General features: G+C 37.8%; 1 protein-coding gene across 9 annotated transcripts in view; it reads right to left on the bottom strand.

Annotated features, from left to right (window-relative positions):
- Positions 1-27,331, bottom strand: part of elfn1a (extracellular leucine-rich repeat and fibronectin type III domain containing 1a) — a 233,279-nt gene extending 205,948 nt beyond the window's left edge. For all 9 annotated transcript variants that reach the window (XM_057860886.1, XM_057860885.1, XM_057860883.1 and 6 more), the window contains exon 1: positions 27,065-27,331. The gene's annotated coding sequence lies outside the window, so the exon portion shown is untranslated. The remainder of the gene's footprint in view (positions 1-27,064) is intronic.
- Positions 27,332-27,604: the final 273 nt, after the last annotated feature.

The raw sequence follows: 27,604 nt of genomic DNA, 5'->3' as shown, positions 1-27,604 counted from the left end.
AAGTGAACTTTTTTTTTTCAGAGGGGAATGGATAGTACGGTCCCTTTGTCAGCCCGACTGACGTCAATGCCAACTTAAAACTGCCATGATGTATGTTTTTGTCCACTCGGTTTTGCGGGTTTTGGTTTTTTGGGAAGGCTGGCATTGCGTGATCATGCTAAAACATGACAATAGACGGCGACGGGGGTAGAGGTCCATTCCGTTTTGAATAGTATGGATTGGACGTCTGGTGCTGTCAATGGCAGCCAGTGAGTTAAATGAGTGCCTGAAAGGGTTGACAAAAAAAAAAGACAATTCGTGCATGAAAAACTTAATGATACAAATGAAGGTAGGATAATGATATTATTATTACTAGGGATGGGAATCGAAATCCGATTCCAATTCGGAACCGGTTCCGAGTGTTTCGAGGCCTCGACATCACAATGAAAAAGCCTTAACGATCCCTTTAACGATTTCTAAAGACGCGTATTGCGTCGTGACGTGTCTTGTTGTCCAGACGCATCAAACTAGCATGGCGCCAAGAACCACTCGCTCCAAAGTTTGACTACACTTCACCAGGAAAGAGTGTGAAAATGAAAGGTTACGACGGGTAAGCACGAGCATTGCAGCCATAAACATAACAATGACAGCACGTAGGTTCAAACGCTCGAAAGTGTGTCTTCACTTCACGAGGAAAAATTACAACAAAGCGACTTGCAGTCATTGCAAGGTGGAGGTAACTGCATCGGGAGGGAATACGACTGCCCTGTCCTCACAGAGAGGCTTAAGCTCAGTTCTGGCTATACAGCTAGCTAAACTCCCAAATGACGATGTAGAAGACGTTGGTATAATTTGCTGACTTTATTCAACCATCACTTGAAGAGTGAAACTAAGAATAGAAATGAAACAAATCAATTTCGTCCCCAATAACAAACAGGTTTGCATCAACGTAAATCAGCGATGATTAGCTGCTAATAACAGTATGGTTAGCATTCGTTCGCTAGCATTAGCACATCGTTCAAACCACTACACAACTGGATTTAAGTGTCCGATCGCGAGTGGAAACACATCAACAACAACACAAAAGATGATACATACAGGCGTTGCCTCTGTAGATATTAACATTAACAAAGAACGTAGGCTCGTAGAAGTGTTTCCCTCTCTCACTTCGCTCGCTCACTCGCTTGGATGCGGCATTTCTTCGGGTGCCCAAACTGCGGCCCACGGCCCAAATACGGCCCGCCTCCACATTTGGTCCGGCCATTTTGAATTTTTTTTTTTTTCCTCAATCGTGTTATTTATTTCCTGGCCTTTTTCCTTGAAGAATTCAGAGAGGGTTATTTGGTTATTATCTATTTAATTAATAGTGTTTTTATGATGAATTATTATTATTATATTTTTATTTTATTTACTTTCATTCCGTGAAGAATCCAGAAAGGGTTATTTGATTGTGGCTTTCTGAAAAACAATAATTTTTTACATTTATGCACTTCTGCAATCGTCACACTTTTTCTGTTACAAACTGACCCCGGCCCCTCATCAGAGAAGGGAAAAGTTATGTGGCCCTCACAGGAAAAAGTTTGGGGACCCCTGCTTTAACACATATTGCCAAAGGCAGAACAACAACCTATCTGCCAATATATACCAATATTTTTTATTTCTATTAGATAAATGTTTCAGTAAAATGTTACACATTCTTGTGTATTTGCCACTTATTGCCACAGTTAACATTGAGGCTTTGGGCCTCTTTTGATTTCGTTGTGAGTTTGTAAGGTTGTGAGTTCTGATTAAACAAACTCGATGCCAATCAAAACGTTTGTTCTTTTTCCCAAAATTAGAATCGATAAGAGAATCGATAAAGAATCGAATCGTTAAGCAATATCGATAATGGAATCGGAATCGTAAAAATCCTATCAATTCCCATCCCTAATTATTACTATATACAACTGTATATTACTGTATATTATGTACTATATAGGCATGTGCCGGTATGAGATTCTGACGGTATGATAACCTTAAGCAAAAACACAGTTTCACAGTATCATGGTATTGCAACTAATGCTCTAAATGTGTTACTTTTGAGATATCTGGGTTAAAAAAAAATCTTTTCCATTGAACAGAACTTTAAATTTTCAAAACAATTTAGCAAATTACAACATAAGTATAATATTTAGTTAAATACATTTTAAAAAATAACAAATATTCTAAATAATATTTAAAATAAACGTAGTCCTTCAGGTGAGAACCCACATCCACAGCTTAACAATATTATCATCAGAACAAAAATAATTTAATTATTTTCCCTAAAAAGCATGTTTTTATTGACTCGTATCATGTTTACATGATACGCACTCTCTTTCTCAACAGAGATAGTTGCCAGAGAGAAAAAAAAACACATTTTATCCCAGCTAGACACACTAAACACGCTGGAGTTAACTCTCGTAACTGGTGGGTAACATTCATGACAGTGTCTACTAACCTTTAAATTTGTTTAAATGTGAAATCACATTGGAGGTATCGCCTCCTCAACAGCCACCCTCCGCAAACATGTTTTACATGTTGGTCGGCCCTCCTCCTGTAAGCCGCGGCCGTCTTTAACTTTTCTGTACCCGAAGTATTCCCATACCTGTGATTTCCTTTTCTTCGATGGGGGGAAAAAGTTCAGGAGTTTCATTGACACTGAGCAACAACCAGTGGGGGAAGGTTAAGCCTTGCAGCTGCAAGCGAGGGATTTCTCCCTGCATTTTTAGGACATGAAAAATAGCTAATATCTTAGGGGGAAAATATTTACGGTTTTGAAACCATGACGTTTTTATCCCACGGTATACCTTGAAACCGGTTATCGGCACATGCCTAATCAAAACTAGCATATTCACACTAAAAGAATATAAATAGTTTTCACTTTATATTCCCCCAGGTAAGATTTTATTTTCTAGTTTCATGCTATAATCGATCTATAACCATAACAGTAGACAATTTTTCAACTGTAACTTGGAGAAGCGTTGCCCTATAATATCGGCCGATGAAAGCATTTTAAAAGGATATTGGATAATATCAACATTGGCTTTTCATTATTGGTTTTGTTCCAATATGCATGTTGCCTTAAAAGTGGATGTAGAAGACTTCTACATTTGTACAATAGCTGGTCGTAGCTGAGCACAGCAGTTATGCTTATTATTATTATTAGAGGTCTCCAAACTAAGATGCTTGGGATTTGTTATGTGAGCAGACAATCTGTTAAGGCCATGACTGCATATATCGGTATCGGATTTTTGGAGTTGGACAATATCACGATATCGGTTAATAAACAACTCTGAGTCCTAAGATTTCATGTCATTCTCCTGGCGCTTTTATCAGATGAATTTAAGTTTCACAACCGATACAAATGGAAAAACGAATATAAAAGTAATTAAAAGCAAACCAGTTGTAATGAGTAATTTAAGGAGGTCTGTTTAGATTCAAGCCATATGCAGATTTTAAGTGGGGGGCCGGGGGGTCTGGTGGTCGAAAAGTGTCATTGCATATAGTTGACTTTCCTATATATATTAAAGTTATAAAGCAATAAAACTGCTACAAAAATGAATGAAATGAACATTTTTTTATTTTTTTTAAATAATGGTTCAGAATTGTTTTTTGAACAGATCATGTGACTAGCACCTTAGGCAGGGGTTCCCAACCTATTCCACTAAGGCACACTGTGGGTGCAGGATTTCATTCTTACCAAACAAGATGACAACACTTTTTCCCCAATCTGGTGTTTTACAAGTGCAATCAGTTGATTGCAGTCAGGTGTGGCTTATTTTAGCAGAAGCCTCATTGGTTCAACTGTCTCTGCTGGATCGGCTGGAACAAAAACCAGGACCCACAGTGTGCCTTGAGGACTGGGTTGAAAACCCCTGCCTTAGAGGATTAAAAAAAATATTATTAATAGGCTGTCAAACGATTAACATTTTTAATCGAGTTAATCACAGCTTAAAAATTAATTAATTGTAATTAATCGCAATTCAAACCATTTATAAAATATGCCATATTTTTCTGTAAATTATTGTTGGAATGGGAGGTTAAGACACAAGGCGGATATATACATTCAACATCCTGTACATAAGTACTGTATTTGTTTATTATAACAATAAATCAACAAGATGGCATTAACATTATTCACATTCTGTTAAAGCGATCCATGGATTGAAAGACTTGTAGTTCTTAAAAGATAAATGTTAGTACGAGTTATAGAAATTTTATATTAAAACTCCCTTAATGTTTTCGTTTTAATAAAATTTGTAAAATTTTCAAACAGAAAATAAACTAGTAGCTCGCCATTGTTGATGTCAATAACTACACAATGCTCATGGTGCTGAAACCCATAAAATCAGTCGCACCCAAGCACCAGCAGAGGGCGACAAAACACCCAAAAACACAAGTAACAAATGGACATGACACTGTGCTGTCATTTTAATCTGTTTGAGCGGGGCATGTGCGTTAAATGCGTCAAATATTTTAATGTGATTGATTTAAAAAATTAATTACCGTCTTGTTCAGCTGTTTGACACGGAGAATGGAAATCTAAGTGCCCGATGGTCTGAACAGTTTTAATGTTTCACATTGAGAGTATGACATACTCCCATTGTGATCATTCAACATAGCTCGTTTAACATCATTTGTCAAATGAATTTTTTCTTTGATTGAAAATTTTAGATTGAAGCAAGTTTTTTGGGATTGAATGATTTAGACACAAATGTCCTACCCATAATATGGCCCAAACACAAAAAGGATTGCTTCAATCAACAAACTTGTTTTCAATGAAAAATTAAGTGTTCAAATGCAAATATTTTTTCGCATTCAAAAACTTTTTCTTTGATTGAAATTCTTCTTTTCTTTGATTGAAGTGATTTTTCTTTTTGAATATATATTTTTTTATGAAGCAACTTCTTTTTTGATTGAATCAAAAAGACAAAAAATGTCCAAGCCAAAATGTGGCCCAAACACAAATCAACATTACTTCAATCAAAAAAAAAAAAAAGTTGCTTCAATCAAAAAAAAACTTGACTCCAATAAAAAACAAAAATTAAATCAAAGAAAAATAGCAGAAAAATCACTTCCTGCTCTTGCACCCCTCTTTAAAATAAACTGCTGTATTTTACACCAAAAGAACTGTTGTGTTTGATAGAAAAATATGTCTGCAATAGCAGATTCATGGCACATTAAGCCCCCGAACTATATTTTAATTTGACATTTTACCCTGGAAACCTCCATTTACAGACGTCGCGCAACCACTTTTGTTTCAACCCAGCCATAAAAAGATTATATCTATTATTCAAAATGTCTGTCATTTTTAGCTTAGAATAATTAATTGATATCTAATATTTAGTTTAAAAAAAAAACAAAAAAACAATCAATCAAAGAAAACTAGCTTTCACGTTCATTTTTTTTTTGTAGTTTTTTTTTTTTTTTGCATTCAAACACTTTTTTTTTTTTTTTTTTGATTGAAGCGACTTTTTTTTTTTTGGTTGAAAATATATATTTTGATTGAAACAACTTTTTTTGATTGAATAATCAAATCTACCTCCATCTGACTCTGCCCAGGGGATACAATTTTTGCCAGGGGTAACTACATTGGCACGACACCGGCGGGCACAGCATATTCAATGGATGAAGATCTTGGCAAAAAGTATTGCCTAAGGAGCCTGATTTAGAATTCCCCTCAAGAGCGATGCGAAACAAAAAACACTCATTGTCAAATTATTATTATAAATAGAGATGACGATCACATCATTTTCAAAGTATCGGAATCGGCAAAAAAATATCGGACATGCCTTTTTTAATATATATATATATATATATATATATATTTTTTTTTTAATTAAATCATTTTCTAATTGTATTTAACGTTACAGACATAATATGTTACAGGGTTATCAAATTTATCCCGTTAACGGCTGTAATTAATTTTTTTTAAATTTATCACGTTAAAATATTTAACGCAATTAACGCATGCGCTGCACGACCCACTCACGCATTGTCGTGTTCAATCTTTAATGGCGCCGTTTTATCTATATATAGAGCTAAAAGGCAGCGTAAAATGAGTAGAATGAATTTTGGCAGCCTTTGGAGCCTTTTTTTAATTGGCTAAAGCCTTACAATCCCTCTCCCTACGATTAGAAATATCGTGGGAAGCAATGTGGGGAAGAAAGGTAGTAATTGATCTTTTTCTTACCACCCTATGTTATTTCCCAACGCAGAGAAGATATATCAATTGATACCACTACGCACAGTCATGGTTGCACTTCCCATCATGCATTAGGGCAGAACAGTTAAATGGCTACAGTATCATTTACTGAAAGCTCAACAAATACACTAGATGGCAATATTTAGTCACAATATACAAAGTCACATTTATCCTTTAAGAATTACAAGTCTTTCTTTCCGTGGATCCCTCTCACAGAAAGAATGTTAATAATGTAAATGCCATCTTGAGGATTTATTGTCATAAAAAACAAATACAGTAGTTATATACTGTATGTTGAATGTATATATTCGTCCGAGTTTTATTCATTTTTTTCTTAATGCATTGCCAAAATGTATATGATCGGGAAAAATTATCGGGAATGGTTGGAATTGAATCGGGAGCCAAAAAAAAGCAATCAGATCGGGAAATATCGGGATCGGCAGATACTCAAACTAAAACGATCGGGATCGGGAGCAAAAAAACATGATCGGAACAACCCTAATCATGAATATTCTTGTAAGTTGATTTTATAGCTGACACTGCATTTCGGGGTCATCAACATGTTGTGCCCCCCTGCCCCATAAGTCAAACTCCGCCTATGATTCAAGCCTGTTTAGTGTCTGAATTTTTCACTGTTCATCCTTAATGCGCCACACGTACAACTGGATTATGTTTATGTCTACGGGTACCTCATAACCAGCTGCTGTTTTTGCATGTGGTTTCACCATCAATGCCATTAGATTGGTGATTGCGCCACCTGCCAGTCTCCACCCGGCAAATACGGCGCTCTGTGATCAAACGGCAGGCCGCGATCCACAAGTGTAGCAGTAAACCAGATGCTGCCGAGATTGTGGTGAGAAACAAAAGGCCTCTGCGATGACAGATCCAGACTCTCAGTGAGTCAATGCGCTGTTATTAAACCATGTGTAATAACAGTCATTAAGAAACAATGCACAAGAGTTATTTGTGCCCCTAACAGTATTGCTGTTTTTGTTATTTTCCCTTACCCGAACAAAAGCTTGCCAAGTTGTGGATGTATTCATCTGTCCATCAAGCCATACAGTACATGGAAACCTGGCCGGACTCAAAGCAATCACGCCGAGTTCAAGCTGTGTGACAACGCAGGGCGTGCGCGCTGTGAAAAAAGATTACAGGATGACCTTCAGCCAACGTCGGTCCGAGTCGGCTACTCTGATTGCATCTGGTACTCTTGACTTTTTGCTTCAGAGCGTCTTACACTTAGAGGAGCGTTTGTTCACTGGCTAATAGGCTAAGCGAGTGAATGCAACTGAAGCAGCATCCCAATCATCTCCTCGGCACGTAAAAAACGCTGGCGGCTTTGAGAGAACCTGTGAGGTGAATGCCAGAAAAGGTGATTTGGACTGAACAGTGCCGCTGTTTGATGATGGCGTTTCAGCACAGCATCCGTACTGGATTATATATCTTGTGTGTATTATAGCCTCGGGTAGTGTTCTTTGTGGACAATCCTAACAACAATACTGACTCAACCTACTTTAAGCTGATGTTGCTGAGCCTTTTCTTTGTTTTATTTTACACCTATCTTACATGGGAAGGGACTGAGAATCAGATCTCATTTAGGGATGTCAAACGATTAAAATTTTAATCGAGTTAATCACAGCTTAAAAATTAATTAATTGTAATTAATCGCAATTAATCGCAATTCAAACCATCACTAAAATATGCCATATTCTTCTGTAAATTACAGTGCCTTGCAAAAGTATTCGGCCCCCTTGTATCCTGCAACCTTTCGCCACATTTCAGGCTTCAAACATAAAGATATGAAATTTATTTTTTTTGTCAAGAATCAACAACAAGTGGGACACAATCGTGAAGTGGAACAACATTTATTGGATAATTTAAACTTTTTTAACAAATAAAAAACTGAAAAGTGGGGCGTGCAATATTATTTGGCCCCTTTACTTTCAGTGCAGCAAACTCACTCCAGAAGTTCAGTGAGGATCTCTGAATGATCCAATGTTGTCCTAAATGACCGATGATGATAAATAGAATCCAAATGTGTGTAATCAAGTCTCCGTATAAATGCACCTGCTCTGTGATAGTCTCAGGGTTCTGTTTAAAGTGCAGAGAGCATTATGAAAACCAAGGAACACACCAGGCAGGTCCGAGATACTGTTGTGGAGAAGTTTAAAGCCGGATTTGGATACAAAAAGATTTCCCAAGCTTTACACATCTCAAGGAGCACTGTGCAAGCCATCATATTGAAATGGAAGGAGCATCAGACCACTGCAAATCTACCAAGACCCGGCCGTCCTTCCAAACTTTCTTCTCAAACAAGGAGAAAACTGATCAGAGATGCAGCCAAGAGGCCCATGATCACTCTGGATGAACTGCAGAGATCTACAGCTGAGGTGGGAGAGTCTGTCCATAGGACAACAATCAGTCGTACACTGCACAAATCTGGCCTTTATGGAAGAGTGGCAAGAAGAAAGCCATTTCTCAAAGATATCCATAAAAAGTCTCGTTTAAAGTTTGCCACAAGCCACCTGGGAGACACACCAAACATGTGGAAGAAGGTGCTCTGGTCAGATGAAACCAAAATTGAACTTTTTGGCCACAATGCAAAACGATATGTTTGGCGTAAAAGCAACACAGCTCATCACCCTGAACACACCATCCCCACTGTCAAACATGGTGGTGGCAGCATCATGGTTTGGGCCTGCTTTTCTTCAGCAGGGACAGGGAAGATGGTTAAAATTGACGGGAAGATGGATGCAGCCAAATACAGGAACATTCTGGAAGAAAACCTGTTGGTATCTGCACAAGACCTGAGACTGGGACGGAGATTTATCTTCCAACAGGACAATGATCCAAAACATAAAGCCAAATCTACAATGGAATGGTTCAAAAATAAACGTATCCAGGTGTTAGAATGGCCAAGTCAAAGTCCAGACCTGAATCCAATCGAGAATCTGTGGAAAGAGCTGAAGACTGCTGTTCACAAACACTCTCCATCCAACCTCACTGAGCTCGAGCTGTTTTGCAAGGAAGAATGGGCAAGAATGTCAGTCTCTCGATGTGCAAAACTGATAGAAACATACCCCAAGCGACTTGCAGCTGTAATTGGAGCAAAAGGTGGCGCTACAAAGTATTAACGCAAGGGGGCCGAATAATATTGCACGCCCCACTTTTCTTTTTTTTTTTTGTTAAAAAAGTTTAAATTATCCAATAAATTTTGTTCCACTTCACGATTGTGTCCCACTTGTTGTTGATTCTTGACAAAAAATTTAAATTTTATATCTTTATGTTTGAAGCCTGAAATGTGGCGAAAGGTTGCAAGGTTCAAGGGGGCCGAATACTTTTGCAAGGCACTGTATTGTTGGAATGGAAAGACAAGACATATATATATTCAACATACTGTACATAAGTACTGTATTTGTTGAAAGACTTGTAATCCTTAAAAGATAAATGTGAGTACACGTTATAGTAATTTTAATAGTTTGTATATCATGACTAAATATTGCCATCTAGCGTATTTGTTGAGCTAAACTTAATGTTTGAATAGAGTATTATTTTGCATAGCTATTTTGATTGGGAATGCCAGATCTCTTTGCGTTGAGCACTTTTCTTTTTGTGAACATTATTTTATTTTTGAGGGATAGGAATATTATTTTTGTTTTGCTTTCTCTAAATGATACTGTAGCGACTTAAATGTTCTATATCTTCTCTGCGTTGAGTACAATACATGGTGTTAAGAAAATGATCATCTCCAGTTATTCTTTCCCATGTCGCTTGCCACAATAGTTATAACAGATGTGGAAGAGATGCCACCGCTTACTCCATTAAATAGCGCGGTTCCAATTAAATGCCTGCGTTACCAATTCGCCCTTCTTGGTAATTGGCAGTGCTATGGACCGGCGATTCATGTTGGCTCGTTGTCGTCCGTTGGCTCGGTTCGTCCGATTTCCTCCTTCGGAAGACGGCGGCGTACATATACAGTTGTGGTCAAAAGTTTACATACACTTGTGAAGAACATAATGTCATGGCTCTCTTGAGTTTCCAGTTATTTCTACAACTCTGATTTTTCTCTGATAGAGTGATTGGAACAGATACTTCTTGGTCACAAAAAACATTAATGAAGTTTTGGTTCTTTTATGACTTTATTATGGGTGAACAGAAAAAAGTGATCAAATCTGCTGGGTCAAAAATATACATACAGCAACGCTAATATTTGGTAACATGTCCCTTGGCCATTTTCACTTCAATTAGGCACTTTTGGTAGCCATCCACAAGCTTCTGGTTGAATCTTTGACCACTCCTCTTGACAGAATTGGTGCAGTTCAGTTAAATTTGATGGCTTTCTGACATGGACTTGTTTCTTCAGCATTGTCCACAAGTTCTTAATGGGGTTTAAGTCAGGACTTTGGGAAGGCCATTCGCAAACCTTAATTCTAGCCTGATTTAGCCATTCCATTACCACTTTTGATGTGTGTTTGGGTTCATTGTCCTGTTGGAACACCCATCTGCGCCCAAGACCCAATCTTCGGCCTGATGACGTTAGGTTATCTTGAAGAATTTGAAGGTAATCCTCCTTCTTCATTATCCCATTTACTCTCTGTAAAGCACCAGTTCCATTGGCAGCAAAACAGCCCCACAGCATAATACTACCACCACCGTGCTTGACGGTAGGCATGGTGTACTTGGGGTTAAAGGCCTCACCTTTTCTCCTCCAAACATATTGCTGGGCATTGTGGCCAAACAGCTTGATTTTTGTTTCGTCTGACCACAGAACTTTCTTTATCTTTGTCCATGTGATCAGCAGCAAACTTCAGTCGAGCCTTAAGGTGCCGCTTTTGGAGCAATGGCTTCCTTCTTGCACGGCAGCCTCTCAGTCCATGGAGATTGAAAATTAAATTTCATATCTTTATGTTTGAAGCCTGAAATGTGGCGAAAGGTTGCAAGATTCAAGGGGGCCGAATACTTTTGCAAGGCACTGTAGATTGGACATCCATCACTGTCAATGACAGAATATGTGCTAAATGAATGCCCTGTAAGGATTGAAAAAAAAGATCTTTTGTAAAGATTTTACATCAAGCTTCATTTAATCACCCACGCCCGCCAAATGCAACGCAATGCCATCGCTGCACATTTGAATGTTTGCACATCCCTCCGCTAATTCATTCATGCCCTTTTGCTGTTACATTAATGAATAATGGATGAGCTCGTTTTGATTGACCGATAGGGGGATGCCAATGAAACTGCGCAGTGTTATTAATGTCACGTGAATATTTGAGTGACAGTCCTGTCGCACGGAGGCGGACGTAGCAAATGACAAGTCCGTACTAGTTAGAGCAAGAGTAAAAGTATGGTTTTTTTTAACCTGTTCTGTTCAGCTGCCTTGACACGGACAAGATTGTGCAAAAACATTAGCTGTTTCAAACAGCAGAAGTTATTTCTCTCAACAATGCCATAAGTGGATTTTAAGGGGGGACCAGGCCCCCCTGGTGGCCAGAAAGTGTCATTGCATGTAATTGACTTTCATATATATATATATATATATATATATATATATATATATATATATATATATATATATATATATATATATATATATATATATATATATATATATATACATATATAAATATATGCAATAAAACTGCAACATAATGAATGAAATGAACAAAAAAACATATTTTATAACGGGTCGACATTATTTTTCGAGCACCTTTGACGGTCATTTGCTTTGCATATAATTTAAAATATAAAAAATATATTTTTAAAAAATGATTATTTTCTCTGATTAAAAATGTTTTTTTGATTGAAGCAACTTTTGGGGGGATTGGATGATTTAGACACAAATGTCCTAATCATAATATGGCCCATACACAAAAAGGATTGCTTCAATCAAAGAAAACTTTTTCAATGAAATGCAAATTTTTCAATCTCAAATATTTTTTTGCATTCAACAACTTGTTTCTATGATTGAAATTTTTCTTCTTTTGATTGAAGTGATTTTTCTTTTTGAAAATCTATACACTTTTTTTGAAGCAACTTATATTTTTCATGAATAACGAAGGCAAAAATGTTCTAGTCAAAATGTGGCCCAAACACAAATCAGCATTACTTAAATCAAAAAGTTGCTTCAATCAAAAATAAATAAATAAAAATTATTCAAAGAAAAATAGCTTTCACATTTTTTTATTTAGATTTTTGAGTTTCAAATTTCTTTTTGCATTCAAACACATTTTATTTTTTTTTTTTAAATTGAAGCGACTTTTTTTTTTTAGTTGAAAATATATATTTTGATAGAAGCAACTTTTTTTTTTTTTTTTTAATTGAAGCAACTTTTTTTGATTGAATAATAAAGACAATTCAATCAATTCAATAAACTTTATTTATCCCTTGGGAGCTACCTCCATATGCAAAAATTGTATCCCCTGGGCCTCTGCCCAGGGGATACAATTTTTGACTGGGGTAACTACATTGGCAAGACACCGGTCATGTCAAACTGCGCCTATGAACAATGCATCTTACACTGGTGGAATGAATTCCACATTTTCTGGAAACTACAAAGTGTCTTTCGAAATAAGACATCTTTTAACCGATATCCTTTGTTTTCACAGATTTCTGTACTATTTCGAATGTTTGTAGTGTTACCGCTGTACTTAATCCTGGTTTTACACGTTCTGCATCTGGAATAACTTTTGTATACCACCAAACAACGAAGCTAATTAGCACAGCACTCGGTGCTAACTAGTAACATCTCAAAAACAACAACAATAAAGGCCTTACAGTACAAGAGGGTTTGTGTACTCACCTCTGATAGACAGACACGGAACTTAGCAAAACACTAGGGACTTTTTCCAATTAACATGACTGGAACCTACTGCTGGACAACTGAAAGACAAGGAGCAACGAACTATCTCTCATCCCCTCTCGCTCTAAAAAATAACTTGCGCACAGAAGCGTGACCGCCGGGTCCCTGACTGTCGCATTCACAAATTTATTTTCCAGTCTTTTGAAAAGAAGTAAATCTCTCGCTCAGTAACCGGCAGCATCCATCATAACGTTGTGCGCGTGTCCATTAAAGGTGTCCGGGTGGCAGACGTGTCTTGAATTTTGTTCCTCTACGAGCGGCTGTCGTAAAGTTATTAGGGAAAATCATCGTTTTTGAACATTTATAAATCGTAATCGAATCGTCAAGTGTCGAATCGCGATGCATCTATTAGTCGATTTTTTTTGGTACTCCCTTAGTTGGCATCCTATTCTATGCTGTCTCCTCACTAATCCTGACACCGAGGTTTTCAACATGTGTGTGTCTAATTGCACCTAGTCATACGTGAATCCCATCGCACATGTGATAGTCCCTCAGACGAGTGGAGATGCCGCGGGGGTGCCGCCCCAGGGCCATGGCCCTTCCCCAGTCAATCGGGGGGCGGACCCATTCCTCCCCCCACAGTAAAAGTAACTACTCATTATAGTGTAACTGCTGATTCAAAGAAGACTTCAATACAGAATGAAAAATTAAACTCTTTCAGAAATATTTTAGTGCAACTCTGGTTCGTCAATTACTGTCAATGGCAGCCAATGGGTTAATCTTAGGGCTGTCAAACGATTAAAATTTTTTAATCTAGTTAATTACAGCTTAAAAATTAATTAATCGTAATTAATCGCAATTCAAACCATCTATATATGGTTAGTATGCCATATTTTTCTGTAAATTATTGTTGGAATGAAAAGATAAGACACAAGACGGATATATACATTCAACATACGTACTGTATTTGTTTATTATAACAATAAATCAACAAGATGGCATTAACATCATTAACATTCTGTGAAAGCGATCCATGGATAGAAAGACTTGTAGTTCTTAAAAGATAAATGTTAGTACAAGTTATAGAAATGTTATATTAAAACCCCTCTCAATGTTTTCGTTTTTAAAAAATTTGCAAAAATTTCAATCAAAAAATAAACTAGTAGCTCGCCATTGTTGATGTCAATAATTACACAATGCTCATGGTGCTGAAACCCGTAAAATCAGTCGCACCCAAGCGCCAGCAGAGGGCAACAAAACACCAAAAAACACAAGTAACAAGTGGACATTACACTGTGCTGTCATTTTAATCTGTTTGAGCAGGGCATGTGCGTTAAATGCGTCAAATATTTTGACATGATTAATTGAAAAAATTAATTACCACCCGTTAACACGATAATTTTGACAGCCCTAGTTAATTTACGAAACAATTGTACCAAAAGCTGTGCGTCAATAAAGTTGTACTAGATACAACTAGAAAATACACAATTGTACAATTTTCAAAAAGCTATAATAACTATAGCTGTCATAGTTAAAGATCAATACTCAAAACATGATACTGTGTATATTCCCAGTCTCCCAATAAGGCAAAAACTGAAAGGAAAAACTAAATTTTATGCTTGTTTGAGTTAGTATTTCAGTTAAAACGGTGACATTTTACCAATGAAACGTGTCATGGGAAATAAAAGAAATCAAATGGCTTGTGTTCAACCTGGAACTCCTTACTGATAAGCTTATAGACAAGCAGACAGCCTTGTGTTCCTTTGTCATGTTTGTATTTATTATTATTAATACACCCGCGTTTGCCGTAGAAGCCACATTCAATAACCTCAGCTACGTATTTTGTTTTCTGGGATGAAGCCAAGCAGGAGTGCTGATTCACTGTGAGTTTCTGAGGAAAGAATGTAGGAGCACAGTCTGTCGGATGTTTTTTTTTTTTTGCTTTGTTTTGTCATTCCTGCATTTATCTACTGGCTACAGCTTTTATTAGATAATGGAAAACCTCAGCCCTTCTTCCTTATGCCTACCGGAATGTTAAAGGTTGCAGTCAATGCTGGTTCATGTGTGGTGTCTTCAGGCAAAAGCGTGGGCAGCATTATTGATAATGTCTTACCTCACCTTTCAGGCTTGTCTAGATGGCGCTTTTAACCATTCTTTTGACATAGGCATAAACCAATAGCAACTTTGCATTTTTCCCTGCCTCCACACTTGAGCTAATATTCAAACCCGACTCTCCGAACTGTCAGGCGCACACTCAAAAAAATGAAACATGGTATTTATGCAAGCCTTATTTCAAGTGGTTTCACACAACTGCTTTAAGTAACTATTAAGTTATGTAGTTAAATGAAAAATGCCTAAATGATTTAAGTACTGCTGTCAAATTTATCACATTAACGGACGATAATTAATCTTTTTTAATTTATCACGTTAAAATATTTGACGCATTTAATGCATGCGCGGAATGACTCGCTCATGCATTGCCTCAAACAGATTACAATGACGCTGTTTTTTGCACATTGAGAGCTAAGAAGCATAGAAAGGCGATAGAAAGTGTTCATTGGATTATTGGCATAAGCTTCGGCAACTCCTTCACAACAAACATAAGTATCATTTAGTGAAAGCACAACAAAAATAATATTCCTATCTCTCAAGAAAAATAATGTTCACAAAAACAATGCAAAGAGAACTGGCATTCCCAATCAAAATAGCTATGCAAAATACACATAAAACTTACTCAGACTTTGGTCGAACTCTATTCAAACATGTCGTTTAGCTCATTGAATACACTGGATTGCAATATTTAGTCACAGTATACAACCTATCAGAGGTCTCGTACGTTGTGAAGCCAGCACTCAAATGACTGTAGATGGACCAGTAAACAGGGAACTACGGCGTCAATCAAGGGACAAAACACACTCATTGGCTTGATTTCTATGTCATTTAAAACTCGCCAGTAGCCACATTTACATGCTGACTTTTAGTCATACCGATTCAAATAATTCTGAATGGAAATTTCAGATCAGCTGTTTACATGTCACTTCATCTATTCCGATCCAGCGTTTACATGTCTGCCTTTATTCCGAAAGGACGTTTGACAACTGCCGTCTGACATGCGCAGATTAATCAAAACAAAGCGTCACGTTGCAAAACATGGAGATCGATCGTCAGATCAGCTGCTGTTTTAACTTTTCGAGTGGAAACAAAACTTTGAATGACACGCCGTTCATTTAAAAAGTTGTGTGGGCTGGTGGAGGGATTCATGGATATAAACTTTGCGCCGGACTCCAATTAGGTGCGCTGTGCCATGTTGCAAGTGACGTTACTTACGTCACCAAGTGACGTCACCACGTCAGTACGGAGCATGTGCAGAAAGAACGCAACCAGACACCATTCCGCTTCCCTGTTTACATGATATAATTTTACTTCTAATCAGTTTGGGAAAAGGAATATTCCACCCCTGTGAATCGGAATGAAATTCCATTCGGTTTGGGCCTGTTCATTCCGAATGAGGTGTTTATATGGAACACATTTATTCGGTTTGAACATCTAAACCGATCGCAATTGGAATATTTGGCTCCATGTAAACATGGCTATTGACACCTTGTGGTGTATTTCAATCACTACCTTACGTAGTTAAAGACACTGTGGAAGAACGGCAGGGAGCCCATGTGACGTCACCGGTCGGCGAAGTCAACAGTGGCGAGCTACTGGTTTATTTTTTGATTGAAAATTTTACACATTTTTTAAAACGAAAACATTAAGAGGGGTTTTAATTAGGGATTTCCCGATCCAGGTTTTTGCACTTCCGATCCGATACCGATATTGTTTTGCACTTCCGATTCGATACCGAGACTGGCCGATAGCGATACCGACCTATCTGAGCATGTGTTAAAGTTTAAAGTTATTTAGCCTCCTTACTTCGTTGTCAGACTCATGTTGAAAAAGGTTTTAGTACTCTTGATAACAACTAGCCAGCTGAATTAGGTGAGTTTGAATAACACACAACGGTTGGTAACAAGAAACTGACCTGTTTATTCAGTGACAAACACAAAACATTATAAATAAACAGAAATGGCATAGTCAGTCAGTAAAACGTGCAAATAATATTGTAAACTCCAACAACCTCAGTGGAAAATCCCACAAATCCCTAAAGCTATGAGATGCTTTTAATGTTTCGTGCATTAGTTACAAAAATTGTATAAAAAGCCTCTCAGGTTTAAATAAACAACTATTTCAGTATCAAGTTAACATTTTAAAACAGTAAATAAAATACTCAAGTCCCCATTCTGTATCAGCAGCTTTAAACTACATTCAGTTCATTTAATTTTGCGAATCAACTGTTAAAGTTGTTAAAATTGCTCCCGTTATTCCATAATTTCCCTTCTGTCTACTTTCGACATGTGAAAGTTTTAAAACTGTTTTGAAGATAGATTCAAGTCAAGATTTTGCCGATTTAGGAGTATTTTAGATAAAAAGTTAATTAGGTTCGCTTGGAAGGTTCACAACAGCCTACTAGGGAAGTCTCCTGCTTTAAGATGGCGACTGTTTACAAACGCATCTGGTTTTCAATACTTCAATGTTGCTAATGCCGTCGAGTCTGTCATTTTGCATCTAGTTCTATATACATATGATATCTTATCTCCAGTACAACGACGTTGACGTAGTTTGTAGCGGCGGTCAGCAGCAGTCAGGTATTCTTGTGTTTTTTATCCAGCGGCATGAGTTGAGCTAAAGCCGTGAGTTGAGCATTGGCATTACCCGGGACAAGCATTATGTTTACTTTTGGGACGCAATGCGGTCAGTTTCTCATTGCGTCCCGAAGACCGCGCTGTGTATTAGTTCCGCTTTACTTGACATATTTCAATAATCGGAATTTGGATGTTTGTGAATCATTCTCGAATCTTCCACGGCTGAATCGCTGAAGGATGTAATGACGGCTGGGCATGTTGTACCGTGGTTCTAAGTGTTGGATGGTGCGTCTTTACTCACGTGAGATAATGGCTCGTCATCCAGAATGAATTCTTCGACAATGACTCTTGTTATTCCCTGGGTTTTGGGACTGTCGAGTGCCAGTTTGTCACGCATAGCAAAAGTTTCTGCCAGTGTTAGTTGTGTAGGACCTTTCTTTTTGTCTTCGGTTTTCTTAACATACTCCTCATATTGTTTGTGGTGGTATTTCGCTAAATGCTTGATTAGGTTGGTTGTATTAAAACTTCTTACAGCTTTACCACTATGCTTGACTTTATTGTGGCATATGTTGCACTCTGCCTTTTCATCTTTGTCGTCCTTTAAGGTGAAATGATCCCACACAGCTGACATTTTTACCGATAAAGTCTCTCGGTAAATTGGTAATGTAAATGTAGTGTGTTGAAGATGTGCCGTAAAATGTGGACCAGATTTTAGGCAAACCGAAGCAAAAACTGGAATGGATCATGTAAATCGGTGCGCTGGAAAACCCGGACAGGACTTTTTTTAAAAAAATGGATCAGAAGTCTGGATCAGAATTTTTCCGTGTTCCGATCCGATACCTATGCGCATTTTTTTGCCCATATCGGCGTCCGATCCGATCCAAATATCGGATCGGGACATCTCTAGTTTTAATATAAAATTACTATAACTTGTACTAACATTCATCTTTTAAGAACTACAAGTCTTTCTATCCATGGATCGCTTTAACAGAAAGAATGTTAATTATGTTAATGCCATCTTGTGGATTTATTGTTAAATTAAACAAATACAGTACTTATGAACAGTATGTTGCATGTACAGTATATATCTGCTTTGTGTCTTATCTTTCCATTTTAACAATAATTTACAGAAAAATTTGGCATATTTTAGAGATGGTTTGATTTGCAATTAATTACGATTAATCAATTTTTTAGCTGTGATTAACTCGATTAAAAATTGTAATCGTTTGACAGCCCAAGATTTAAGTAAGTCTTAATAACCTCCTTGAACGAGCTAAGCAATTCCTATTCAAACCTTTTACATGCAAAATGTGGAACCACCTTTTGTTTTCTTACAATAGCAGTGTTAATTTAAAATATCCATTGTGATGTTGTTAATATTCTGGATGAGTGGGGGACCCTTGTGCAGAACATGGGCCCAACTGGCTATTGTACCCTACTGTTGCGCTCACGAGAGGTAACAGAGGCACTTTGCATCCCTTAAGTAAGCACAGGAGTTAGGCTCACTATCATGTGTTTTTTCAACCGAACACACTCCAGCTATTTACAGACACTACTACTCATAGTCGTGGTGTCACTTCACACACAAGTCTTTGCGCCTGCTTTGTTTTTTTCTGGCACATGCACTTCAACTGGGTGTAGCTGATTAACTCCGCTATAATATTTAACTCTGCCAGAGTGATCTTAACACAGCGAGTGTTAAAACAACACCCAAATCAACACCAATCAACGCAAAAATAATTTATACCCAAAAATCAACTCCAAAGATTTTGCTGTGTACGGCAACCTCAGAAGGACAAAAGTCATACACATTGTGTAATAGGAGTGGGAACCTCTTGGTACCTCACGATACGATACGATTTGCGATACAAAGCTCACGATAACGATGATCTGACGATATGGTGATACAACGATTATCAATACATTGGTCAGGAAATCATTCAAGGATATTCTACAAACAACTAATTTACAGAAAAACAAGCTTCTAGTGTGAATTGGAATTAGTTTATCAATAGTAGACGTCCAATCCATTTGAACTGGGAGGGTGGCAGCGAATGAACATTCGTTCATTCGCTGCCATCCCTCCCACTTCAAACTGATTGAACGTCTATGGCTGTCTGTGGCAGTCAATGCCAGGCAATTAGGTAATTTTGGGCCATTTTAGGTCTCACTGGAACAGCACCAAACAAAAGTTCCAGCATCGTCACCTTGTCCAATGCAGATTCTTGACTCTTGACACCTTGTCCAATGCAGATTCTTGACTCTTGACAAGGTGATGGTGCTGGATCTTTTGTTTGGTGCCGTTCCAGTGAGATTTACAAAGATGATTGCCTGAAGAAGAAATCAAAATTCCCTCAGTCCTTGATGATATGGGGCTGCATGTCAGGCAAAGGCACTGGGGAGATGGCTGTGGTTAAATCTTCAATAAATGCACAAGTTTACATTGAAATTTTACACAGCTTTCTTATCCCTTCAAATGAAAATATGAAATTTTCCAAGATGACAATGCATCATGCCACAGAGCTAAAACTATTAAAGAATTCCTTGGAGAAAGACTCATCCAGTCAATGTCATGGCCTGCAAATAGCCCAGATCCCAACCCTATTGATAACCTGTGGAGGAAATTGAAAAAAATGGTCCACACCAAGGCTCCGACCTGCATGGATGGTCTGGCAACTGCAATCAAAGAGAGTTGGCACCAAATTGATTAAGAAAACTCATCAAGTCCATGCCTCAGAGACTGCAAGCTTTCATAAAAGCCAGAGGTCGTGCTACTAAAGACCAGAGATGTGTTTTGATTGTTATTTCTTTGTTTGTTTCTCATGATTCCATTTTTTTTTTTCCTCAGAATGGAGTGATTCCGTGAATATTTCCCTGCACTTGCTCTATAAAATTAACATTTACTGACCGCCACAATGTTTTTTATTCATTTCTTTTAGTGTTTCTGAATGCTAAAGCACTTTAGCACTTTTGAACTAATTCATTATTTTTTCAAGCTTGTTATCCGAGTTTGTTCTACATGATAAAATGTCTGAGAGAGTGCTCGTCCAAGACTGGTCATTGCATACTTTTTGCTAGGGGTTGTATTATGGTGGAAGATTTTGATAAAAACTTGTTGGTTCCTTTTATTTATTTATTTATTTATTTTTTTAAATCATTGACACCTTTTTAAAACGATATCTCGATTCTTGGCAGGAGCATATCGATAACCTTTTGGGATACAAAGTATCACGATATATCACCATTTCGATATTTTGTCACACCCCTATTGTGCAATCACATTATATATACACAGTGTATGAAGCAATGCTTTTTCATAACTCATACAACTTTGAGTTATATGAGTAATTTGTAAAAACACAAAGCTAATATGTAATATACAATGAAAAACTTCTCTTTAAAATTTTATTTTATCACGTTACATATATATTAAGCATTGCTTTTTCTTAAGTGTTTTAATTGACTCTCTTACACAAATAATACAACAATGGATTCAATAACGTGTAAAAAGATAAAGCTAATGTGTATATACAATGAAAAACATCGATTTATCATCAGTTAAAATCACATTACATATGTATTAAGCAATGCTTATTCATAAGTGTTTTAATTGACTCTATTACATGATAAATACAAAACAATGGATTCAGTAACGTGTAAAAACACAAAACTAATGTGTATATACAATAAAAAAATACCTGTTTGAAAGTAAAATAGTGCATTATTTTTTAGTGCACGTGCTAACTGGTCGTCCGCCGTCCCCAGATAAAAATTAACAATCCAAACTCGCGGAATAAGGAGCATCGTCTTATCCTCCCTCTGTGGCTCATTTCCTGACTTTGCCGTACTCGCCTGAGTGAGGCAACATAAAAATGGCGGGGGGTTTAATCAAGCGAACGCATGTCACACGGGACGCCGGAGGTGATGCAACAGCAGCTTTTTCGAGCGGCACATGAAGTTTTACGTTTTGCAATGTGTGTGTGCCGTGCTGTCGTTCCATATGTTTCCCAGCATGATTCCCTTTACACATTGTTAGTCGTAGAACAACAACCTCCACGCGCTAAATACATGGCAGTTATTAGCCATAAGAATAAGCATACAGTAAGCTTTTGTTGTCATTGTAACAGGTACAATGAAATTGATATGAAGTGAGTAGTTATTCTTCATTTCAAGTACGTATTTTTGGGGCCCTAATACTTTGCACAATGGAAATGATCAATAAACACAAGCGTCAAAAACAACAAAAGATGACTTAAACAAGCCGTAGGAACATTATTGTGATTTAAGACCACATTATTCAACAATCTGATTTGGGAATAACAGTTTGTAATGTAATTCACAAATTTAAAATGGGAATAGCAGCTCTGAGGTAACCACGGCGACCATAGATTATCAACAATGACATCTTTAATATTGGGTTAGGTTTAGTGCTTATTCCATGCTGGCTTGTGTAAATTCTACATATACTCTAGTAACTCTGCTATTCCTCTTTGGTTTTATGAAGTATGATTTTATAGAGAGCTAGTTTCCTTGTTTCAAAAAGGAAAAACACAAACCCCAGACACTGGGAAAAAAAACCCTGTGTTTTTTAGGTGAGGCTGAAATTGACTAATGGCATTCCAATTTCAATGGGGGAAAATGACTTGACCAGTGGCGATAGCTCTCAGACTGCAAGGGAAGCTCAGCTTCCCCTAAAATGTCAGAGTAAGTGATCAAATGTATACGGTTGTGTGTACATGTCATTGACAAAATAAGCACTACAACACACTCAACTTTTGTTCAGAATTAGCTTTTTATCACTGGTTATGATGCGGCTTGATTTTCATTCATTCGCGCAGCTTCACAGTCCTTTAAATGTGGACGCTGTGCGTCTCCAGAGTTGAGAGTGCGTTGTGCCACTACCACTATAGCGAAACAAGACGAGTCATTGGCTAAGAGTAATTTTACTAAGCCATAGTTTTTACTTTTACTTGAGTAGATTTGTGAAGACAAAAGACTACTCTTACTCAGCTACTTGGGGCTACACAAGAGTCGTTACATTTTTCCTCTTCATTCGACGTATTTGATTTTTTTTTTTTTTTGCCAGCGATGCCGAGCAGCTCTACCAATTTCACCAATGAGAAGTTGCAACAATAATCACATGACTCCATTACACCAATCCGACCCAAGATTGCCGTTCTATGATCACGCCAGCCTGTTCAATGACGTGGCGTCTTTAATGCACCTTAAAAAAATGAAGCATTTGACATGGCGCGCTGCCCTCAACATGAATCAAAAGCACAGATTAAAACTTCACTCAGTTTCAGAGATATGATCCGTTTAATTTCATAATAGTTACTATGAAGGAAGTATTCACGATTCAAACTATGAACTATTTTCTCCACTAGAGGGCACTCATGCTTTTTGAACGAATAATGCTTCATTTCTGTCTTTTTTTTTCTCTTGCCACAATTCAATGTTTTTTTTTTTTGTTTTGTTTTTTTGTTTGTTTTTTTAATGTATTTCTGTAATGGATTATTGTCCGGTTCATTATAACATAAGATAAGATAAGTTTGTGCTGAGAGGAAAAAAATACCATTGTTTAAAAAAAAGAATAAAAACAGTTGCTCACAACTTTACTCATTATTTGAGTATTCTTTTCACTGGAAACTTTTTTTATTAGTCCTTGAGTACATTTTTGGGATGACTACTTTTACTTTTACTTGAGTAATATTATTTTGAAGTAACACTACTCTTACTTACGAGTACATTTGTTGCCACTCTACCGCCCTCTGTCGGACAGTCTGCGTCTCTGGGGGTCTATGAGCAGTGGGCGAGGCTCAGCTGGCCCGGACACTCTGCTTATCTGCATGGATGATTTGTCTGAGGCTGGAACCCTTTTTAATTGACAGCGAAATGAGCGAAACAGTGATCTTGTTGTATTAAAATCCGTGGGATGCATTTCTCAATTTTCATTCTGTTGTCATCCCTAATTTTGGTGGGACTGTTTCTAAAATGACTGTTCAGAATTGTGTCCTGCGTTCAGTATTGTTAATCTTACTTTAAAAAACTAATTAATTACAGTTACAAATCACTTCTCACAAAAGGTAATTGCGTTAGTAACTCAGTTACCTAAATGTAAGAGTAATTAGTTACTTGGCAAAGTAACTGGTGTTACTTTTCATGTTGTTGTTTTTTTCATTAAGAAAACAAAAACAAAACAAAAAAAACAAAAAAAACATAGGTCACACAATGCGAAGTTCAAAGGGTTTTTGGGACACTTGGCCCTAGCCCAATTTTTTACCCTAAACCTAACTAGACACAGGGGTATTGATGATGCGATAACTAAATGGTAACCTTTGCTATGTTTGGAAGTCATTTAATGTTGTGAATCAACCAGTAAAGTTGTTAAAATCGTTCCTGTTTTTGCATTAGTTCCGTTCTGTCTACTTTCGACATGTGAAAGTTTTAAAACCGTTTCATCATTTGAAGATAGATTCAAGTCAAGATTTTGCCGATTTAGGAGTATTTTAGATTAAAAGATAAAAACATTACTTCTCTACAACAGAGCCTTCCTGAGAAGTCTATTGCTTTAAGATGGTGGCTGTTTACTGGCGCCGGCAAGTCCATCATTTCGTATCTAGTTGTATATATATGTGATATCTACTGTAGCATCATGTGGGCGTAGTTTGTAGGCTATCGGCCACAGTCAGGTGTTACTGAGCCACCTAGCACCACATTTGCACCGGCGTCATAAGTCCCTTGCCTCCTCCCCACTCCAGCTCCGCTGTCTCGTCTCCGTGAGTCCATGTCCCTCAGACTTTTCTCGCGTCATTCAACCAAAGTAGTAACGCATCGTAACGCACACCTTTACATACTCAGTAATGGTAAGGGCGTTGCCAAGATTAGAAAGGTAATTAGATTACTCACTACTGAAAAAAAAAATGCCGTTAGTAACGGCGTTATACTCTAACACCGTTATTAACAACACTGCCTGCAGTAAGCAATTAGCATTTTGTTAAGGTAGCAGCATTAGCGTCTTGCAAATTCAACTTAATTTCTGTTGAGTATTAAAAAGAAATGTATTTCTGCTAGGACTAATAATTAGAGATGTCCCAATCGATCGGCATGCCGATCACGTCATTGTCAAAGTATCGGAATCGGCAAAAAAATATCGGACATGCCTTTTTTAATATATATATATATATATATATATATATATATATATATATATATATATATATATATATATAGCTATATATATATTTTAAATTAAATCGTTTTCTAATTGTATTTACCGTTACAGACAAAACGTCTTACACTCATCCAGATTCTTTAGTTTTGGCTTAAAATGGGGCTGTCAAATTTATCGCGTCAACGGCGGTAATAACATTAAAATATTTAACGCAATTATGCATGCACTGCACTACCCACACACGCACTGTCGCGGTCAATCGATAATGGCACCGTATTACGTATACATAGAACTAAAAGGCAACATAAAATGAGTAGACAGAATTTTGGCAGCCTTTGAAGCCTTTTTTTAATTGGCCAAAGCCTTACAATCCCTCTCTCAGCGATCAGAAATATCGTGGGAAGCAATGCGGGGAAGAAAGGTAGTAGGTGATCTTTTTCTTAACACCCTATTTTATTTCCCAACGCTAAGAAGATATATCAATTGATACCATTACGCACAGTCATGGTTGCACTTCCCATCACGCATTTGGGCAGAAGTTAAATAGCTGAATTATCATTTACTGAAAGCTGATAAAAATCCACTAGATGGCAATATTTAGTCACAATATACAAAGTCACATTTGTCCTTTAAGAATTACAAGTCTTTCTATCCGTGGATCTCTCTCACAGAAAGAATGTTAATAATGTAAATGCCATCTTGAGGATTTATTGTCATAATTAACAAATAAAGTACTTATTTACTGTATATTGAATGTATATATTCGTCTGAGTTTTATTCATTTTTTTCTTAATGCATTGCCAAAATGTATATGATCGGGAAAAATTATCGGGAATGATTGGAATTGAATCGGGAGCAAAAAAAAAAAAAAAAAAAAGCAATCAGATCGGGAAATATCGGGATCGGCAGATACTCAAACTAAAACGATCGGTATCGGATCGGGAGCAAAAAAACATGATCGGAACAACCCTACTAATAATTAAAGCTTTCTGTACCCCTATCTGCATGTCAACTAATGTGTTGTATTTGTAGAAGTAGTTTGAAAGTAGATTTTAAAAAATTCTGACGACAACACAGACGAGTTGTATTAGGCTCTAGAATTGTTGTGTCACTTTAATGTTTATCTGCATCACCTGTCTCTCCAAAATTAAGCTTCACCCCAGGTAGCGGCCCAACGCGAACCACAATTTTTCCCTACTGTTGCTTGAAGTGTTTTATCACACATCGCAAGAAAGTGCAACCTCACACTGCTTCGTCTCCCTCTAACATAGTAACGATGACTTTTGGATGCTCCTATCCAGGTTGTCCAAAGAAATGTGGTTGCCGTTCCTGCTTAATAAGGTCGGCCATGCTTCCCAAAGCGCCGTCCCCTCAGGATATCCGTCTTCCTCAAACAGCAATTTATCCAGCGGGGGCAGCCTCCTCATCTTTTTTTTAAAATTTATTTATTTATTTATTTTTTTATAAACTGTCACGAGAAGCTGTAATTCTCTCTCGGTATCCTCGGCACGATCTCTCTCCCTCTCCTTTCACAAAGGAGGGCGCTCAGGCAAGTTGCATACAAAATAGCTGACTCAATCATCCAGCTGCATAATCAAGATAAGGCAGATGAGGGGGGTTGGCAGGAAGTGTGCGAGAGAGACAGAAGACGGCAAAATAAAAAGTTGCGAGCGAGTGAAGTGATCGACCCAAGTTGTGATTCAACATCCTGTGAAGATTTTCTGGAGACTTTCTTTAATAAAATAAACAGAAAATCATTCCGTCTCAAGGTCTCAGGCGGTGTCCCTCCAGTGTGCATTTCTAAAGACAGATGGCACAGAGGCTACGAAATCCTCAGCTTATCCACGAGTGAGCTCCGCTCGGCCAACTGTAATGAGCGTGCAGTCTAATAGAATAGATTAAGGCCATTGGCAATAGCTAATCATTGTGTATTTGTTCCCTACTGTAGCATCTTTGATGATACCAAACTTCTATGCTGATTTATTAAGACGTAAAACAACTTTTTATTCTACATGGGATGCAATGAAATGCTTAGACAGGAGGAGCTGTCCGTGGTGCTGAATGCAAACTTGTTCTACAGACCATGAGACGCTCGCTCATTGCGCATCTACTCCCAACCAAGAAGCCGGAATTTTCAAAATGCATTGAAAAGAAGCACGCTTGTTGCATTCAAGTGCCAAAACAGAACAGGTTCTTACCTGTACTCTGAGAGACCGGCAGCTCAGCTCAGTGTCATCATTCTGAAGAAGAAGCTTCCAGGTTCCCAAAGGGCTCCAACATCCACGATTATTATTATGACTAGTAACTGTTATAACTGCTGAGTGATTCTTGTGAGTGTTCAGCACGGCTGGAGCTCCATCGGCGCTCCTCGCATACAGCTGAGCGGAGCTGCTCGCTCGGGCTGCTTCTTTCTATCCGCCGAGACGACCGGCGAGGGAGGGGAGGGGAGGAGTGGAGCGAGGAAAGGCGGGCTAAAGGAGGAAGTGTGTGTGCGTGTGTGGGAGGGATGAAGCAGAGTAGAGAGGAAGGGAGGCGGCTGTCATACAAAGGGAGAGAGAGAAGCGCGCGTTTTTTGGATCAGTAAAGCTCCTAACAAGATTGCCTCCCAAGGGCTCAACCCACTTGGGCCCTAGCCACGCCCACTTTCTTTAGTTCAAGACCCTAAATGATGTGGTTGATGTTAACCCTTTAAGGTCTGGGCCTATTTTGTCTGATTTTGCATGCCTTTGAAGTTGCCT

The sequence above is a fragment of the Corythoichthys intestinalis genome, chromosome 16 (assembly GCF_030265065.1).
Source record: "Corythoichthys intestinalis isolate RoL2023-P3 chromosome 16, ASM3026506v1, whole genome shotgun sequence".
Classification (NCBI taxonomy): domain Eukaryota; kingdom Metazoa; phylum Chordata; class Actinopteri; order Syngnathiformes; family Syngnathidae; genus Corythoichthys; species Corythoichthys intestinalis.
The sequence above is the reverse complement of the archived record's forward strand: the minus strand, read 5'-3'. Positions and strand labels throughout refer to the sequence as shown.